This window comes from Balearica regulorum, chromosome 1 (assembly GCF_011004875.1).
Source record: "Balearica regulorum gibbericeps isolate bBalReg1 chromosome 1, bBalReg1.pri, whole genome shotgun sequence".
Taxonomy (NCBI): Eukaryota; Metazoa; Chordata; class Aves; order Gruiformes; family Gruidae; genus Balearica; species Balearica regulorum.
This window is the reverse complement of record NC_046184.1, coordinates 115346886-115359175: the sequence shown is the minus strand read 5'-3', so window position 1 is coordinate 115359175 and position 12290 is coordinate 115346886. Positions and strand designations below refer to the sequence as shown.

At 47.4% G+C, this 12290-nt stretch overlaps 1 protein-coding gene across 12 annotated transcripts in view; it reads left to right on the top strand.

The window, feature by feature from the left end:
• TIAM1 (TIAM Rac1 associated GEF 1) overlaps window positions 1-12290 on the top strand; it is a 190702-nt gene that overhangs the window by 28199 nt on the left and 150213 nt on the right. For 6 of the 12 annotated variants that reach the window (XM_075770566.1, XM_075770521.1, XM_075770540.1 and 3 more), the window contains exon 2: window positions 8353-8693. The exons of the other annotated variants lie outside the window; for them this stretch is intronic. The gene's annotated coding sequence lies outside the window, so the exon portion shown is untranslated. The remainder of the gene's footprint in view (window positions 1-8352; window positions 8694-12290) is intronic. 12 annotated transcript variants of the gene reach the window in all.

Sequence of the window (12290 nt, the reverse complement as noted above, 5' to 3'; positions counted from 1 at the left end):
CTCCTGAAGGGAGCAGCAGAAATAATTTGGCTGCCTGATGTGCTGCTCATGGGGCCCACAGTTGGGTACAAGCAGGGTGTGCGTGCAAGGGTACCTGCTGACAGGGGAGCTGGGAAGGGAAGACTGCGGGACAACACAGATGCAGAAACGCAGACTGGACAATTTCTACCCTTTACTTGATTAATTCTACCTGATTATTTCGAATCATTGGTCTATAGAAAGTCCCTGCACTTCTGTCTGGGAGAGTCATTATATTCCCATTAGCTTTCTAAGAACAGTGTGGGTTTTTTTCCCTAATAAAACCCTGTGTGTGTTTCTGGAGGCTCTTCTTGTTCGGTGTGGTCCTTTGGGTGCCTGCAAACACTGATCTGGAGGATGTTGCCTGTCACCTGCAGGCTCTGTGAGCTGCCTGCATTTGCGCTCACCACCCCTGTGGGGCTGGTAGGGGGGCACGGCGGGGTGTCTGCTGTCGGCCATTCCGGGTTACAGCCATTACACCTCAGAGACGCAGGTACAGTTCCCCCGGAGGGTGAGCGTAAGCCATGCTGGGAGGTCTTGCTCTTTGTCTGTATCTTCTCCTCCTGACACTTGCACAGGAGTTCGTTCAGAAGCAGGAGGCAATTAATATTGCAGGTCAGGAGGTGTGCGAGCTGTGTCAGGGCTGCAGCAAGGCTTCTTTAAGGGGTTTTTGTATGTAGCAAAGTGGCACTGGGCATTATTATGCTTTCAGTAGAGGTGAGGGTCAGTCTCACTTGCTTCCAACACTCGCGTGTCCACCTCAGATCTGTCAGCAATAGTCTCAATACTCACTTTGTTGACTTTTGGCCATTTCTAAACTAACTTAAAAAAGTATCTGGAGCAAAAACAGGTCGCTTAGCAACCTGCTCCTGCCAAGGGCTGCTGGAGAATGGGTCAGTGATTAACAATTACATACAATTGAGGTTAAAAATGCAGGGCAGTCTGCAACATCACTGCTCTGATGGCTGGAATATTTCAGTGTTACAATGCTGGGATTTATGGTGGTGGTAAGTAAATTTATACCAGTTGTAGTTCTGACCTCATGAACATGATGATTCAAGATTTTGGTGTTATGAAATTGGACTGAAGCCTCTTTTCTTTACCAGTATATGAGAAAAAAGTATTAAGTAACAATGGGATGAGTAACATAGGCATGATCTATGTTTTACATACACTTTTTTCTGGGCCTTCCCCTGGCCATGTGACTTCCCAAACAAACAGAAATAGATCTGCATGGGAGAATGGAAAATGTAGAGTCTAGCTATAGAGCAGAAATGAGGAGGAAAGGTGGGTTTCTGGTTTTGGTCACTTACCTGAATGTTGATGCACTGTTCCTCCAAGCAAGGAAACAACAAATGCCACGTGAGCTTGATGAATATATTTTTCTGAGCCTTATTTTGGCAACATGATCATTTTCCTAAGTCCTTGGTGGTGCTTTGGTTTCTGGATGAAGAGATCCTTGGCAGCTTTTCCTCCTTTCACAGAGCAGAAAAGGAGGTGACTGGGTTGTGATTTCATTTACCCCAATAAATGTCCCAGTATTTATCATTTCTGCAGGAACATACAGTGAGAATATCAATCATTAAAACCACACTCCATCTCTTAGATGTTTTTATAACTCTGGCAGTGAAATCAAGCTTGTTTTGCCAAGTCATTTACTTTCATTGTCTAATCAATTTCTAAAGGCTCTTGCCTACTTGCTTCTTTGTTAAATTAACCCTTCTTTTCAGCCTTATCCCACCCCAATTGTCATCCCAAATTTGAGAAATAAGGATCAGCTGACACTGCCTCTTCAGCAGTCATGGGAAGCACTGAATTCCAGAAGCCCTGACTGGAGGTGATTTATATTCCTAAGGACTAATCTTCCATCACTGTCCAAAGCTGACAATGTCATGGGCAAGTGGGCAGCTCTTTTCCTTCACTCCCTTGACCTTCCCCCCCCCCCCCCCTTTTTTTTTCTTCCTGCTTCTACTGAATAGGCTTATTCCCTGCCAACTTTCAAAAAAAAAAAATAATTTTTTAAAGATCCCTTTCAGGCTAATATTACTCATCACCTTACTCACCTGCCACCACTGGTCCAGGAGAAAAATCATCTTAATGCCCCTTTCCACAAGAGTAAGAAGGTGTCTTAATGAATGCTTTCCTTTCTTGGTTTTGATCATTAAACATACTTTGCCATCGTCGCCTATTTATGGCTTCAGACTAAGTGGTAAAATCCATACTTGAGACTTTGCAGATGCTTTCAGGGTGTCATTAAAGATCATTAATATGCAGAGCAATGCCACAGAACAGAGGCTGCTAGGTTAGGAAATAAGATCCATCTTCTGTTGTTAGAGCTGCAGAGTAACTTTGGGTCAGCAGAAACCAGTTACTGGGACTGGATTTGGGCGAGGATTCCTTCTTAGTATACTGAGAGAGTGTGGGGGTGGGATGGGGATGGAAGAAGGCAAACCTGAGCGACTTTGAGGTTCCTCTCATCCTTGTACTGCAGTGTTGATTTGGAGTGTCTTTTGAATCCTGTAGCTGTTGCAGTCACTCCAGTGTCTCCTAACTACAGAAAGACTATGCCCAAACTTGATAGTTTGCACTACATTTGTATAAATTGAATTAATACTTGGTTTCGGGCCGTCTACTGCCTGTTTCCATACGCCAAAAATGATTTTTTTTTTTCCTTCCTGGTTTCTTGATTAGTGTCTTAATTTCTGCCTTCTGAGGCTTTTTCTGGTTTTACTTGTTTATTTGCCACCAGAGATTCATTTCTACACCCACCTACCTGAGGCAGGTGTTTGCATGGGGAGTGCTTTCATCTGTTCGCAGCGATACTGATACACTTGGGCAATTTTGCTGTCGGATTGAGTTGACAGTGACCGCTGCTCACTGCCCCATGCCTGTGCATGAAAGCCAGTTGTGTGCTCGCCCCGCTAGGATGAGACAGGAGTTTTAACCCAACAAACTCCTTTATGGGAAAGGAATTGGACGCTGTCACTGCTACCTGCCTTGTTTCCTGCTTGCTTTCAGTGGTACATCATAATTTTATTAAGGCTTTCCATCTTCTGCGGTACAGGCCCAGTTTTCTGTTGGACAAGCACTTTGTGGCTTGCAGCGTGGGCTGTCTGGGAGTGCTTGTGATGAAAGGTCTGCTGCCCATTTACCTGCGGCTACAGGATCCTTACTTGATATCTGCCTTTCTTCCCTTGCACTGAAAGGCCTGGGAGCATCAGGGCTGGGGGTGGCAGGGAGCTGGAACGGTTTCTGTGGTCTGTTGTGGCTCAGCAAGGAAGGGAGACCAGCTGAACGACCAATTATGTATCTCTTCTTTATCTACTTCATGCATCTCCTCTTTATCTACTTAAAGAGTTTTTCTCCACCTTGGAAAGTTCAAAAGATTATTCTATGTGCTGGTTTCTGATACTGAACAAGCTGGAAATGTTAGTGGTTATGTTAATGTTGCTTCTGGCTCTCATGATGTTCATTTTGAAAAATAAAAATTATTTTAATGTGCTTGGCACGGGTGCTTTGATTTGAAACAAATACTATCAGCCGTATTAAAAAGGTGATAAATTACACTGAAAAACATGTGTTCATTTCTAGTAGCAGCCCTAGGGTTATGCCACAAATGAAGTAAAAGCAGAATCATTTAAAATGCAGGTGTTTGCCCCTGCTGCTGCGCTGCGCTGCTCTTTGCGTGCGTTGTCCCATGGTGGTGAAGCCAGCTCCCTGGGTGGAGGCTACCGCTCGCATGGAGCACCGGTGTGGGTGGCGACAGGGCTTGCCGTGTTACTCAGTGGGGCCTTTCCCCAGGCCCCCTGCTCTCTGCTTGGCCATGGGGGGGTTCCCCAGGCATCCTCGGCACCTGGGGGCCCTTGGCGTTGCTGTGGTGGATTTGGCTTTGCACTGGCAGTGGCGAAAGCCCTGCCTCCAGGCAGAGAGGGATGCCTGTGAGAGGGCTGTACCCGGGCTGCTGGCTGCTCCACTGGAGTCCTGCTTTTTGGGCTATTTTTGCCCATTGCTGGTTGCTTTACGTACTCATTAAAAGCTGTGGGAATTTGTGGGTAAAAGGGAAGATAGAGAATGTAACCCTGAGTAAGCCCTAATAGATTTGTAGATGAAAACCAACTTGACGTATTTCTGTATTCGAGATCTATAATCTAATTGTTCCTTCACTTGCACAGCAGGGACTGGAACAGCATGTAGTTATTTACATATAGGAAACATTAAACAGCCACCTTTTTAAACCATATGTGAACATAAAATCCAACAACCACTGCTGAGTAATGGGTATCTGCAAAAGATGAGAATAAAAATAAAGCAGAAACAAACATAATGAAAAGTTATTATTGCAAAAAGTAGCTGTGACAGCAGCATATTATATCCCTATGCTGAAGTGAAAATGTGACCCTGTAAATCTGTATCCTCTTGAATTAACACTATCAAGTACATGCAGACATTTTTTTTTTGTATTTCTCTGTAGTTGTAGTTGAGCTGGTGGGGCCTTTACAATGCCTTACCTCTTTGCCATAAGGAACTAGAGGATGGCACGCCACATTGGTCCGGGCTGCTTCGAACTTGTTGTCATTGCTCCTTTGGGGCAGTTGTGATCCGTCAGAAACCTGAAACTTTTTTTTTTTTTTAAATTTACTGTTAGCTAACTTCAGGGCTGGCTTGGTTGCTCAGTGTACTAACCTCCCAGGCAGTGTAATGCCTGCCTGTCCTTGGAGATGCAGTGCCAGGTAGCTGGCTCTAGTCCTGCAGGGAACAGGATTAATTTGTCCAGGTGCTGAGACACACTCCTGTGACTGTATTGCCTGGGCTACGATGCTGCCTGCAGTGCTGGCGTGGGCACCTTGGCTTTGCCATAGTTACTGTGGATACTTGACAGCTCCCATGGCTATTGCCAGGCTGCTGCAATGTGAGGGTGCGTGCTGCGGATGTTTTGGTTTTGAGATTGGAAAAGGGATTAGGGGCTATTAGTGGATTTTCCTTCCTCTTTCAGGAGAAAAATGTATGGAAGGGCATCCTCTTTGGAGAAATCACTGTATCATATGAAGTAAATGCATGTAGAGGCCTTCCCTAAAATACTGCGGGTTTTATGCATTCTTTCCATTGGTTGCTTAGTTTCTTGAAATATGCTGTCTAGTCTCCTTTTCCATTTCTAATATTAATTGTGAACAGGAATTTGAAAATAATTCCCTAATAAAGGGTAGGCATCCCCAAATGGGTACAACTGCATCCTGCAGAAGCCATGCTTATCCCATTGGCATGTTTTGATGGTAGCTCTTGGTACTGGGGTCTAAGCATACAGGTCTAACAGAGCTGTTAGTTGTAAGTGAGAAACGTATTCCCTCCTGCTAAGTGCACATTGCTTGAATCCTCTGCAGTACTGGTGATGGCGAGCCTGAGAAGAGTAACTTTTGTTGGTTTTTAGGATAAAAGGAGAGGCTAATTTCTGTGACACAGGGGTGGGGAGGATAAGACAGTGAGTTTCTATCACAGAACTAAAACACTGTTTCCTACTACTAAAACACTGCTGCTACAGTATTTTAACAAAATATTGTCCTTTGCATCTCGCTCATCTTTTAGCCCCCTGCATTCCTGTGCCCTGAAGGGAGGTCGATGAAAAATGTGGATGGTGGTAGGCTTAAGAAATTTTTTGTTCTTAAATCCCCACTATTTTTAAGTATGATCTTACAAATCTGAACTGTATTTTAATTTGGTTTGTCAAAGTATAATTACCGCGAATGAGGTAAGAAACTAATTTAAAACACAGCAAGTGTAGTGGAGAATCCAATTTTCAGAAATCAGTGGAAATATAATTGGAGTCATTAAGTGCTGACTTCGGTAATTAAGAATTGGTTTTTGACGTTTCAGGCTTGCATTGCTAATTGTCCGTGGAGAGGGTAGAAAAATATTTTGTTTGCTGCAAAACCGGTCGCTCTCTAGACCTGCATAGCCGGCGTTACGAACGCTGCCTGGTGGCTCGGGCAAACTCGCAGCGTTTGAGATCTGCTTGCTTGGGTCTCAGGCTCCCCATCCCTCCCTGCCTGCCGCTGCCCGCAGCGGGGGACGTGCGGGAACACGTTTCAGGGCCGCCCTGCATGCCGGGGCCCATGCTCCCCGACGCGTGGGAAGCTGGCGCTGCCTCTGCTACTGCTGGACAGCCCCTAGTGCTGGGGCACAGAGGAGCCCCTGAGGGCTGTACCCATGCCGGGGCACCACTGGGGTGGACAAACCTGCCTGTGGCTGGGCTGGTATGGGCTTCAGCTGCTCTGTGTGTGGCCTTGGCCGGGGAGGGCAATTTGGCTACCCTTGGGTCTTCTCTGGTCCAGAGGAGCCCCTGGCGTAGGAGCTGGACCAGCACGATGGTGGCTCTTTCTCAAAACAGGGCCTGGCCACACTTAGCCAAAGTTTTGGTAGCATGACAAACAGCTACCAAGAGGCGATGCATCATTGATAGATGATGCCGTGCAGTGTCGTGTCAAAGAATACGTAGCAAAAGCAAAGCCTTTATGGTAATATTCAGGAGAAGTGTTTTTCTAAGGCAGACATGGATGCCCAGCTCCTTAACCTATCTTGCTTTCAAACTTTGATCTTGGATTGCAGGTCCATCCTGATAAAATAATTGGATCTCTCTGCAGACTTGAAGTGCTGTTCAAGTTATTCATAAAAGGAATCAGCAGTAGAAGTGCATTCTTGTCACTTCTTGTTTGCAAAATTATGTCTAAGAAGTTGGGATGTTATGCGTTTTTAACTTCTGCAGTTCAACCAAAATACTCTGCACGCTTTTGTTATGATAATGGAGAAACCATAAAAAAACCTGACATGCTGATACTTATCATCATATAGAACAAGCTTTATGTTTACTTTCCTATTAAAAATGTTAATTTTCCATAGCAATGGCATTTATAAGGCTTTTTTTTTCTTTCATTTTGTTGCTGATGTGATAGTTTTTGTGCTTTTGAGCTTTCACACCCACAAACAAATCCATCAGTGGCTGAGCTATTTGCTTTGTGTTTGAGTTGTAATTGAATTGTCCTACTGCCCAGCAGAAGCCAGTGCTCAGCTAGGAAGTTGCTTAAAATGTGTTTTTAAAACTTTCACCGTGCTCATTTCTTAGGTTTGTGAAACCACCGGCAGTTTAAACATTTGTTTTAACCAGAAATCCCCTTCTTGCAGTTGCAGTGTTTTTCACAGTGCCTTGCAAAATTGCATTTCCCTTCTCTTCCCGGGGGTCCGACCTTTAAAGCTGAACGGGTGGTTTGCTCACGTTCGTGCTAGACGTGGGGCATCCTCTGAAAAGCGTGGGGTACTCATCGGGGCCAGGCAGCTGGGGGTAGGCACCTCAAGAGAGCGCTCGCAGGAGCAGCCTCTGCCACTCAGCTGTCTTCAGGAGGCATAATCTTGGTGTCCTTCCCCTGTCCCTTTGCGGCCATGTGGTTTTCTGGATAACACACTCGGAATACCTGGCGATGGCTGAATGCGGTGCTACAAAAGCCAGAGAAATGCATTAAATAGCTAGAACAGGTTGGAGAATTCATGCCAAGCTTTACTGACGAGGCTGGCTAGAGAGGACTGTCTCTTCGCTGCCTGGTCTTCCATACACCGGGCGAGCAGCTCTCGTGTTTGATGCCGAGGGGGGTCCACGCTGGGATGTGAGCTGGGCTTTCCGTAGGTTGTTGTGTCCCCCTCCCAGGCATTGGGCACCCAGCTAAGCTCCTCCTTGAAGCTTCAGATTAGGGGAGTAATGAGGATATGCTTGGCTTTAGGCACAATTTCTTTCCTGTTACTTTTTCTTTCCCTGTTCCTTTTGTTTTATTTCTTTAGACAGCCTGTGTTGCTGCCTAATTGGATTACTAGGTCACTTACTGACTGACTGTGGGCCTTATAGGATTGGGACCGGTCCCTGAGGCTTAGCAGTTTGGGGGGTTGATGTAGGCTGGCAGCCTGCTAAGCCACAACAATCCCATGGGACCTCAGCGGAAAATGGCATTTCCCACCAAACCCCACAATGGTCACATGAAGGAACGGATCCATTCCTTCGTTTCACCTGGCTTTTTAGCTTTAGGGAGGAAAATTGTAAAAATTATTTGTTTTAAAGTGTGCCGTGCGGTTCATAGTCTCCTTGAATGCAGTTCAGATGTTTGCATATTAGAGATTAACAGCTCTTACTTAAAAAGTGTGCTCTGTATCTTAAACAAAACACCTCCTTGCAGTTTCCATGGTAAGCTCTCCTTCATAATTGAATAACAGTCATAAATGGTTACATAAAACACAAGCAAAATGCCGCACTGTAGCTGAAGGCTGCACTTGTCAGCTCTGTGTTTGCTCTTTGTGCAGGGGAGCGTGCTGGTACCTGGTGGCAAGGCTCAACGCGGGGCACAGCCGTTTGGTGCATCAGCCCTGCACCCCCCGATTGCTGGAGCCCAGCTCCCTAGAGAGGCTTCTTGTGCTCGTCCCAGAGCCGACACGCAGCTGCTCTCCAGACCCCTCTGCTAAGGAGAAGCCAACTGGAGGAACTGTGAAGGCCAAAATCTGTTAATGGGACTACACAGAGAAAAACTCCAACCCTCTGCTTTCACAGTATCTCTCTGCAGACAGTACTGTCAAACTCTCTTTCCGGAGCTGCTATATTCACCTAGAAGCTGTTAGACCTTTGAAAAATAAGAGATCTTGCCAAGGTGAGTACAAATTATGTCAGACCATGTTTTTAAAACTTCACTTCTTTTTCTTTTCTTTTTCTTTTCTTTTTCTTTCTTCAGTGACTGAGGTGTTTTCAAGAAAGAAAAAAATAAAAGCTTTGCTACTTCTGGGACAAGAACTTCTGTGCTGTTCTATCTCTTAGTTTTTACAGTTTAAGCATGTGGGTGTCTGTCGTGTCATCGTCCATTCCTCCCATTTCTGTGCCTCTTTAATTATGAGGATTTGAGTCTCGTTTGCTTAAAATTTGTCACATGGACCCAGCAGCTGATTTAAAAAAAAAAAAAATAACCAAAAAAACCCCTTGGAAAACCCCAGGTGTAAAGTAGACCTCAAGGTTTTGATGCCTGAAGCTTGGCAATGCTGTATTCCCACCAGTGGAGCTCCTTGCAAGGAGGGGGTTTCTGCTCCCAGGCAAGAGGATACTCATCTCTGGCACCCAGTGTGTGCATCACTGACCCCTGCTGAGGGCCGTTCTGCCTGCACCCTGCTCTCCTGCCCAGTGTGGGACGTTGCCAATGGCAATCCCAGAAACGTGCTGGAGGGTTTCCCAACCAGCAGCAGAGATCCCAGGGGTACGACTGTACGCTGGGGGGACGGGGCAGAGATGCTTGGCTCAGCCGGGTGCATGGCGCGCAACCAGCCATGTGTGCACTGTCCACGGGTCTGTTGACCTGACCTTGCCTGTCACCGCGTGGCATGCTGGCCCCCCAACCTCCTGCCCGTGGGTCGCATGGTGTTGGGGGAAGATGCCATGCTTTGGGTTTATCACTGCTAGCGGCACTGCACGTGCAGCTGGGTGATGCTGAAGTGTGGCGCGTTCACGTGCCTCTCACATTGGACTGGGAGCATGTCCAGGGGCTTTATGTCACCTTGGAAGGACTGCATGTGACAGCTTACTTGTGGATGTTGTTTTGCTGCTTCTCCCTCCCCGTAGCACCGTTGATTTGCAGGCGGCGGCTGCTCCTCCAGCCCTGTGCTCTCCGTGCTTCCCGATTGCTGCACATATGGTGTGTGAAATTACCCGGCGCTCGGCGGCCCGCGCAGCACTGGCAGCGGTGGCGCCAGCTAGCAGTGGAGTGGCAGACTGAACTCTGAATTTTCCCCTCTCCTCCGGAGGGAGGGGGCGAGAGTTTTTGTTCTTTTGTTTGTCTGAGTTTGTATCGCAAAGCGTGTTGGAAATAAGCCCGCTGCCTGCATGCGGAGGGGAGAGGAAGGGATGCAGGGGAGGTGAAAACAAAGCCGTTGTCTTGCTTTGCTCCATCCGGGGAGCAAGATATAGTGGGGTTTCCTACTTCCCACTTCAGCAGTGGGTGCAAATTGCCCCTGTGCTGACGGGTCGGACCTCAGCATCTCAGTGGGAAGCCTGCGACTTCGGCGTCTGTGTGCAGTGTGTCCCTGCACCTTGGGCTGGTGGTGAGCTTGTCCTCTGACAAAGGATTTGGGATTTTCCCATGGCTGTCACTGACGCCCATGACCATTCAGGTCCGTGTGCTTGGGCCTGCTCCTGCACCCTGATAAGGCGGAGGTGGCTCTTGACGGTCCCCACTTTTTAAGGCGGCTGGTCCCTACGCGTGGCACCAGGGGCTGGGGAGAGAAGGAGCATGTGAAACAAGAGGTTTCCAGCCTTGGGGTCACTGTGTAACCCTCACTGCTCCTTTTTGAGGGGGAAGAAGTGGAAGGGGGTGGGAAAGAGGATGGATAGTGTTACTGCCATCCATCTTGTGGCCATTGTGGTCCCTCAGCAGTGCTGCATGTCCCCAGGGCACTGGCCCAGTCAGCCTCCTCCACAGTGGAGAGGGGCACTGGGGCTGTCTGAGGGCTCTGGAGGACATTGCTGTGTCAGCTCCCACCCGTGGCATTTTCTGTGCATCCTGAAAGTGTGGAGGCCTCGTTTGTTTCTGATGAAAGCTGAAGCCCTGCTGAAAAGGGAGCATCCTCTGAGGATGCCCCTGGCCCTGGACATGTCTGAGAGGGGCTGCTTTCTCCTCCCCCCCACTCCTCCCCTTTTCTGATTTTCCCTCAGGCTTTTTGCTAACTGCGAAGCTGCTAATGTAAAACGAAGGCATGGAAATTTCATATTGTAGCAATTAATCAGCCCTCCCTAATACTTTCCAGTTGTAAATTGCCAGCGCTAACAGATGCGTGCTGTCGCAGCCGAGCAGCTGATCCTGCCAGGAGCCGATGGTGGGTTATGTTTGGTTGGTTACCATGTCCTGGGAAGCTGTAGCGCACCTCTACCCAAATATAGCGCTCTAATTAGTTTAGCAGAAACTTTCCAGTTATTAGTTAAACATGTTTTTACTAATTTTGTTTTCCTCCCTCTTGTACTTAAGCAAAACTAAAATAGAAAAAGTGTTACATGGTCACAGGACAGCCTGCAGCGTGTGAGAGCTGGTCAGTAAATTCCTGTTTGATTTTGGTAGGCGTAGGATTATTTTTGCTGTGGGCCATACACACAGAGATCTCCTTGTCAAGGATTTAGGAAAAAAAAAAACCCTCGAGGAATTTTCCCTTTAACAATGTCTTGTTGCACAGAAGCAGGATCTCTTGCCCTCTGGCATCCCCAAGTCAGAGACCTCAGAGTAGCAGAGGTCAGGATTTGGGGAGGGAAGGGGGAGTATTGGTTCAGGCTGTACTCCGCTGATGTGACTGGTTGAGTGCAATCTGTCCAAAGCGGTGCTGTTCCCATCCGCCCTGCGTCTGCTGGCTGTGGCTGGCTGGTGTGTTTTGATTAAAACGTTGCAGGGAGGGGAAAATAAGGAAGAAACTAAGCGCATTTCCTATCTTAGATTTTTTGGAGACACTTAAGGGAGTACTTGGATGAATAAGGGCAAAGGCGAATTGCAAAAAGCACTTACTAAACTTGTCTGGGGATTTCAGCCCTGTAGTTTGTAGCGTGAAAGCTGGGCTTTTCTTTAAGAAATGGCAATAAAAGCCGACAAGCCTGAAGACCCAGATTAATTTAGAAGCTCTGCAGTTGGGGGAGGAGGGGTGGAAACAGAAGTGCAGCAACTCAGACTGACCTTTCCATCAACTCCACTGCCCTTCCAAAAACATGTGCGGCGTCCGAGCTGTGCTTGAACTGTGAGGTCCCCCGGGTGGCATGGGGCAGGCTGTACCTCAGACACTGGGGTACCACCTTGGTCCCCAAATGGTACTGGACCTCCAGGCGCGGGGCTCCGTGGCTGGTGTGGGCTGAGGTTGTCCGTCAGTCTGGCCGATCAGCGTGGTACGGTGCTGCTGAAGTAGTGGTACCAGAATCCCTCCTGAAAGCAGCGAGCAAGGCGCAGAGGCCATTTTGCAATATGTAGCAGCTCTTTTTGTGCAACTTAGAGAAGTTGGCTCACAGTTATACACACTGTCTGATGCAGATCCGTGGCTATTATAAAGATTTTAATTATTGTGATGACCCAAAGTAACAAAAGAAACAGGCCTGTTCACGTCGAGCCGTGATGGTGAACGTGGTTACTTTACTTCCCTCTTTCCTTCTCCTCCCTCCTCTCTGACATAAAGCTACAAAGTGAAAGATGATACCAGGATTCCTCTTTCCCAGGCTGCTATATACAATTGTTTCT